The 8,396-nt window shown below is 35.5% G+C and overlaps 1 long non-coding RNA gene across 1 annotated transcript; it reads right to left on the bottom strand.

Moving 5' to 3' along the window:
- Nucleotides 1-6,663: 6,663 nt before the first annotated feature.
- LOC149143819 (uncharacterized) lies at nucleotides 6,664-6,994 on the bottom strand. Its single transcript, XR_016265168.1, has 2 exons — nucleotides 6,899-6,994; nucleotides 6,664-6,718 (listed from the first exon to the last, which is right to left on the bottom strand). It is a non-coding gene; the product is annotated as an uncharacterized LOC149143819 (long non-coding RNA).
- Nucleotides 6,995-8,396: the final 1,402 nt, after the last annotated feature.

Genomic DNA, 8,396 nt, shown 5'->3' with positions numbered 1-8,396 from the left:
CAACAAAGTGGACAACATCATGCTCAAGGACAAAGGTATGATAAATCCAATGTCCAATGTCACTATTGTAAAAAATATGGGCATTATGCAAATGAATGTAGGAAGAAGCAGCATGATATGAGTAATAGAACTAGTGCAAATTTCACTAGAGAAAATATCAGCCAAGATAATTTGTTTTTAGCCTATAATATGATTGAAGAAAAGAGTGAAGATGTATGGTTTCTAGACTCCAGTTGCAGTAACCATATGACAGGAAACATAGCCCTATTTTCTATGTTAGATCAGAGTGTGAAGTCATAAGTCACACTAGGGACAGATAATAAAGTTTCTGTTATGGGAAAATGAGAAGTAAATGTCTTAATAAAGAAAGGTGAAAAGAAAACCATATCAGATGTTTATCATGTTCCTGGAATGAAATGTAACCTCATAAGTATTGGACAGCTTATTCAAAAGGGGTACAATGTTTTCTTTGTGGATGATGTATGCACCATCATGGATAAAACACCGAGCAAACAATGTATTGCTGAAGTGAAGATGACAAGGAACAGAATGTTCCCTCTCATAATGAAAGCAAATTTAAAAAATGGAGAAGAAATAGTAGCAGTGACACAAGAGGCTTTCCAAAGCGAACCAAAAGATAAAAATTGGTTGTGGCACTTGAGATTTGGACATCTCAATTTTGGAGGTCTTAACTTGTTAAATAGAAAAGGAATGGTAAGAGGATTACCATTGATAGAGAAACCAGACAGCCTTTGTGAAGGTTGTATCTTGGGGAAACAACATAGAGAAAGTTTTCCATCTGGGAAAAGCATAAGGGCAAAAGCACCCTTAGAGATTGTCCACTCAGATTTATGTGGACCGATGCAAACTCCATCACTTGCAAGCAGCCACTATATACTAACATTTATTGATGATTTTACTAGAACAACTTGAGTTTATTTTCTAAAGAACAAAAGTGAAGTGTTTGAAATATTTTGCAATTTCAAAGCACTTGTAGAAAACCAAAGTGGGTTGCATATCAAAGTTCTAAGAACTGATAGAGGAGGTGAGTATATCTCCAAGGAATTTCTATGTTTTTGTAGAGAAAATGGAATTCATAAGCAGTTTACCACTAGGTACACTCCGCAGCAAAATGGAGCTATCGAAAGGAAGAATATGACAATCATGGATATAGCAAAGAGTATGTTAAAGGCAAAGCATTAGCCAAATGATTATTGGGTTGAAGTTGTACGTTGTGCAGCGTACATTTTGAATAGATGCCCTACAAAAGCAGTCATGAACAGAGTGCCGAAAGAAGCATGGAGTGGGACAAAGCAAGGAGTCACCCACATGAAAGTTTTTGGATGTGTGGCTTATGCACACATTCCAAATCAACTAAGGAAGAAGTTGGACAGCAAAGGGGAGAAATGTATTTTCATTGGATACAGTGAGGAATCCAAAGCTTATAGGTTGTATAACCCATCCACCAAGAAGCTTATTGTGAGTAGAGATGTTCAGTTCATTGAGGAGGAAGCTTGGGATGGAAGCATAGAGAAGACAGTGAATGTTAAAAACTCTTTGTCTTATGACGAAGATGATGAGGAGATGGCTGAAATACATCCCCAAATAGCAGCACCAACACAAGGGCAGCAAGAGACACCCTTGAGGAGAAATGAAAGTGCTTCTCCAAGCACACCACAAGGAGGAAATTCAAGTGCTTCTTCAAGCACTTGTACACCAAATGAAAGAGGTAAGAAGTTCAGAAATTTAAGTGACATTTATGAACAAGAGGCAGCAAATGAAGGTATGAACTTTTTGTTTGCTTTATATTGTCATGTTAATGGCCCTGTTCATTTCGAAGAAGCAATTAAGGATAGGAAATGGATAGAAGCTATGGATGAGGAGATCAATGCCATAGAAAGAAACAAGACATGGGATTTAGTTGAACTACCAAAAGGAAAAGAAGTCATTGGAGTTAAATGGGTCTACAAGACCAAGAGTAATGCTGAAGGCAAAATAGAAAGACACAAGGCAAGACTTGTTGTCAAAGGATATAAGCAGCAACATGGGAGAGACTATGAGGAAACTTTTGCACCGGTTGCTAGAATGGAAACCGTGAGAGCAATGTTGTCCATAGCAGCACAAAACAAGTGGAAAGTTTACCAAATGGACGTGAAGTCAGCATTCCTAAATGGAGTGTTAATGGAAGAGGTTTACATTGAACAACCTCTAGGCTATGAAAAGAAAGGCCAAGAGCACAAAGTGTGCAGATTGAAGAAATCTCTTTATGGGCTGAAGCAAGCACCAAGAGTGTGGTACAGTAGGATAGATTCCTATCTACTGGAAAATGGATTTGAAAAGTGTGAGGGAGAACCCACCCTCTACATCAAAGAAAAAGATGGTAAAATACTAATTGTTGTGTTATATGTTGATGATGTTATTTTCACAGGTAATGATGATTACCTTATTGAAAATTTCAAAAGTCATAAAAGAAGAATTTGAAATGACTGACATGGGTTTGCTGAGATACTTCTTAGGAATAGAAGTAGAACAAAATGGAAATGGGATTTTTATCTCACAAGTGAAATATGTTAATGAAATGTTGGAAAGATTTAATATGCAGGAGAGCAAAGCAGCGATCACTCCCATAGTTATGGGATTAAAACTCAGCAAAGAGGACAACAACAAGGATTTTGATCCTAGTTTGTACAAGAGCATAGTTGGCAGCCTCATGTATTTGACTGCAACTAGGCCGGATATAATGCATGTTGTTAGTTTGATTTCCAAATTCATGGAGAGGCCAAAAGAAGCACATTGGCAGGCAACAAAAAGGATTCTGAGGTATGTTAAAGGTACTAAAAGGTTTGGTATTTTATATACTGCTTCAGAATGTTCAGATTTAATTGGATACACTGATAGTGATTGGGCTGGAAGTGTAGATGATCGAAAAAGCACATCTGGTTATGTTTTCCACATGGGTTTAGGAGCCATTTCATGGGCTTCTAAAAAACAGCCTATTGTAGCATTGTCTACAACAGAGGCAAAATATGTGGCAGCTACAGCAGCAGGGTGTCAAGCAATTTGGATGAGAAGGATGTTAAGGAGTTTATGCCAAGAGCAAGCAAAAGGAACAGTGATTTTTTGTGAAAATAACTCAACTATTGCATTACCCAAGAATTATGTGTTTCATAAGAGAACGAAACACATTGACACAAAGTTTCATTACATCAGGGAATTGGTAAACAATGGAGAAATTGTTTTAGAACACTGCAGAACTCAGGAGCAGGTTGTAGATATTCTGACCAAACCATTGGGGAAAAAAGTTTTGAGTTTTTGAGGAAATGTCTGGGTATGACTGATAACCCAGCAGTTGAAATTAAAGGGGAGTGTTGAAATATTACTTTCAACTACAGCGCCAAAACCGTCATGGGATTCCCCGCACCGCTTTTCATGAAATGGTGGTAATTCTCCATGAGCAGCAAGCACACTCATCGGCTAACACGTGCCCTGAGCAGTTTTGCAAATACAACTTTCCCCGGCGCGTAAAGTACGGTAAAAGAGGCCGTGTGATATTGACCGACAACCGTCCGATTAATTTGGTTTGAAAGCCGTATGGTTTGACCGTGCGCAAAAGTAATTGTGCATTAAAACAGTAAATCGAAACTAGATTTTTCCTTACACAGTGAAGATTTTGTTTTTCGGGATCAAGGACATCAAACATTTAAGAACACAAAAATCATGGCAAAGTTGGTAAAAAAAAGTAAACACCAGGTTTTACTGCGGACATGGAGAATGTACCACAACATCCAGAAATTTCAGGAATTAAACTTATTTGTATGCCCCTCCATATCTTGTTTTAATTTCTAGTCTTGTCATAAAAATTTTAATAAAAAGAATGCATGTCTAGTTTTTTTTTGAGTAGTTTTTTCTTTTTACGGTACATGTAATGTAATATATTTTTGTTGTTGAAATGTAATGTAAAAAAAAATGCAGCAGCCCAAAAAGTAAGAAGTGAAAAGGAAAAATTACACACAGCAGTGTTAATTTTCCAGAGGAGACAGAGTGAAAATTTGAACTGCCTCTGAAGCAGTCTTGGTGTAATCCCTCTATTAGAGGAAGACCTTTTTTTGTAACAGTCAGTATTGTTAATGAATACAAGTTTTTTTGTGTGTGTGAAACTCTGTCTTTCCAGAAACAATTTTAGTTTCTCTATGTTAAAAGAAAAACAGAGCATTATTCTCTGTTCATTTTTGTTCTGGAATTATTATAAATTCCCAACACATATGATACACGACATGCCATGATACACATGCCGCTCGTTTCAATGGGCATTAATACAAACAACGAGATTGATGATCACATCATGCATATCTCCATCACTATTAACAGAAAGTGTTTGCCTGAAAATTAAATAGATGTTAGAGTGTCCTTGCATTGAGGTTCGTAGGGGTGTATTAATGGATCTATAGAGTTGGAAATAGGCGTTGCCGAGTGGGAGCAGATAGTGGCATTGGATCTACTACCCAAAGTTGTAATTGCATGAATAATCACAAACCCTCTTCTCAATTAAACCTTTTCACACATTTAATTGCTTCCAATAAACAATTCAAATTATTTTTTCCCAAAACTATCATGCATACGTCGTATATACGGTGCTCAGGATTTGAATCTAATCAGGGTTGGGGTTGGCATTAGGATTAAGGTAGTTTTAGGGTTCAGTTTCACCTTTAGTCAACTCTGACAGAGGTCGGTGCTTGTTATGGCTAACCGACGAAACTACTATATGGGGCTACGTTAAGGGAAAGGAAAGACAACGTGAAACTTAAGATAATGAGAGAAAACAAGATTTTTCTTCCGCGTAGTTTAAGGAGGCAGAGGAGTTACCTGGAAAGTTATGGAAATTTCAGCGATATTTAGAGAAAATCTGGCAAGGATTGTTGTAAATCTAAGTTATAGTTGTTAAACTTCAAAATTTTAGGTGTCCTAGACGTTTTTGATGGTGCTGAATCCATTTCCATCATCAAAAACACGATACAAACATTGTCTCTACAAGATTTTTTGAAATTTTTTTACCCAAATTCCGGCCACTTTTGGCCGTCCGGACAATTCCTCCGCCTGGTTAGATGGCTCCTATTTCTTTCATTAGTTTTTAGAGCAAATGGAGATTAAAAAAAAAAACTAAACTAAACAAGACCTTTTAAATGCAGTAGTAATTGAATCACCAAAACCAAACCACTATAATGAAGAGATTTATATTTTTAGGAAGTTATCCAAACCAACCTGCATGTCATCTTTTGTAAAATTGTCAATAAATTCATAAAATCTTTCAAAACAACGTCTACAAAATTATAATATACAATTTAATAAGGATTGCACACTCCAAATTCTAAACGAGTACAAAATTGTTTAAAATATTTCTAGCAAAATCCTAAATCTGTTAAAGTATCAACCAATGAGTACACCTCTAATGGCTATATCCTAGCATAACATTATTATTGTCGCACTACTTTCATGGATAAATAGAATCCAAAGAGCTTTTGCCTAAATCCTGATTGACGCAAAGGGGTCTAATAATTTCCAAAAAACTAAAGAAACATGTCCTAAAATTACAATTTGCCTCTTTACGACACTACAATTTGGAGCAACTAAAAATCCTTATTTTCCCGCTGTCAAAATAATGTTGAGCCTAATTCATATCGATGACATCACCCACTACCATTGGATCACTCTCATGGCGAACAACATTATACTTTTCTGAAAGAGCATTTGACTTTTTGATACAGTCCATCAACATTTTGAATTTAGCACTACATTCACCGCCACTGCATCAACAAAAGAAAAAGAAGGATTAAATTAATTGCATGATTAAAAATCAACAACAATATTATTTTGCATAAGCTTTTCAATGTTTAAAAGTAGAAATGGGGAACTCATTTTCTTAAATAGATCCCTATTATTGTCGAAGTATCACTTGTACCGGTAACCACTTCAAGATAAGATAGTAGAGTACACAAATATTAAATTTTATGGTACATTGGTTTTTCCATGGATCTGCCAAACTTTGACCAATTTATCATTAGAAGCAAGATCATAATACCAAAAAATAACATCCTGAAATCTATCCTAAGAGAATTAGGTAAATGCATGATAAACAGTTTTCAGTCAAATCACTCTTTTGTCATTACATTTAAGGCCCTAAATAATTTTTTCCCTTAAATATGGATTTCTATAATTCTTAATCCTATTATATCTCTTAATTTACCCAATCAAACTTACTACAACACAAAGTGCAGACCTCAAAAAATTATAAATCATAAGTGGTGGACACAATAAAATGGGTGGATTACAGAATCAAAAAATTGGTATCACTATATAAAAAGGGAATAGTGTTTGCATTATTTTGAATAAGAGGCATTACCTAATATGATTGAGAGAAACAATTGCACGAATTTCACTTCGAATCATATTTTCCTAGTGATCTACTTCTTGTTTCACATCATCCTTCTTTGGTTTGTGAATGAATCTTTTCTAAGGGCTCTACTAATGAATCATGAACTGCATCATAGAAGGCCACAGTCAATTAAACCTGAGGAACATGTCAATCAATGGTTATTGTAAAATAAAAAATAATAAGTGAAAGTAAACCATCAAACTAGCAAACTTGTTAGAACTGCAGAAGAAAAATTATCTGCAAGCTTTGAAAGTATGAGGTGGCATGGCATTTTCACATCATAATGATCTAGCACAAATAGAAATGCGAATGAATATTCATGAAAAATCATGTATCAATTGCTACTTATCATCAAAATAATTGGGTACATAAACTAATGTATTGAACTTATAAAAATACGTAAGGCAATACAACAAATATATTAATTTATTTATATTAAAGCATCAAATAAACATTATTGATATTGGCCATTTAAACCTGATTGAAGATAGGGAATAATGAAAGATGAAGTATTAAACTGATCGAGGCAGTTATCAAGAAATGTATCCACGCACTCAAAAGTTGTGTTTCTCAGATCCAAAACATCATCAGCATTGTGCTTTAAAGGACCAAAATTAATTGTCCTTATCAGTTCTTGCTGCAAAAAGAAATAGGAGAGCGCTATATAAGCATAGGTTATCAATGCTAGATCTGATGAGCATACAATCATTGAACGTGATCTTACACATGTTCTAGTACATTCCTTCGCAACAGTATGTTCATATAGAAGAGGTAGTAATTCTAGGAGGAGACCCTTTATTAGGTTTGTATTATTGTGACTCAACACTCAAATAGATGAATGCCTCATAGGATGAAGGCAAAGCATGCAAAAAATGTTAAGAAATAGATAATCAAGACAATCCCATCAACTCATCCAAGTCAAGTCATTCAACTCTGTAATGGATTCTATAAATGCAGGGCAACCTTGCAGCCGCAAATGCTTCATGTTGTGTAGGTCATCGACCAAAGGCGACAAAGTTTCCAGCAAATAGCTTCCTATATAAGGCTCTTCCAAACTGCTTAACTCTCCAATGTCACTTGGAAATTCCTTTAACTTTTTTATATCAAATGTAACTTTTACAAGTGTCGTTAATGGGTTATAATTATTTTGAATTTCGGGATTATGTTCACGTACAAAACCCTTCCCTTCGAATTCTTTTGACATCTTGTGGTGCCACATTAGCAACAAAAAAACGGACACACAATCTTCAAACCAAACTAATTTCTATTTAAATTTCGATTTACCTACAATGTTCAATTTCTTTCCGTGCACTTTAAAAATCCATAAATTATGCAATGGAATCTAGGAGGGCATGGACGAGAGATCACACGCACCCCAACAGATCCATATTAGATGCAGTGCATCCACCCTGCTCAAAATATATTTTGACAAAATATCGACATCAATAAATTTCGACCTCATTATTTTAAATTCACTCAGTTGCGAAAAAAATTCCACCCTTTTCGCAACTTCTTTGTGTCCACTCCCATGAAACTTCATTGACTAATGCGATGAATCGTTATCCTCATTTCTTCATGTTCATCACAAAGCATATGGTGTTGGCATTGTTTTCATTGATCGAAAAGGAGCAGCAAAAGAACCACAAGGCAACAAGGTATGCAAGAGCAAGGCAAGGAGCGGAAACAAGGTGTGTAGGAGCAAGGGATAAAGGACCAGCAAGGCAAGCGCAGTAACAAGGTCAATAATACCCAGCGACGGAAAACCTCTAAGGTAACCTCTAATATTCCTGCTATCACCAAATACCTAATAGCTTTGACATTCTCATTGTCAATGTATTCTCTTAGATCGTTTTCCTGACGCTGATAAACATTGATAATTGCATTATCGACATTTCCTGTTTATTACAAATTGTTTTCACTAACAATGAAATTGTCAGCGTTTTACAGGAGAAAGAAAAAAAAATAA

Source organism: Pinus tabuliformis, chromosome X (genome assembly GCF_031772625.1).
Source record: "Pinus tabuliformis cultivar Carrire ecotype Pingquan chromosome X, CPIR1, whole genome shotgun sequence".
NCBI classification, from domain to species: domain Eukaryota; kingdom Viridiplantae; phylum Streptophyta; class Pinopsida; order Pinales; family Pinaceae; genus Pinus; species Pinus tabuliformis.
Note: the sequence above shows the minus strand (reverse complement) of the source record. Positions and strands in the feature narration are given on the sequence as shown.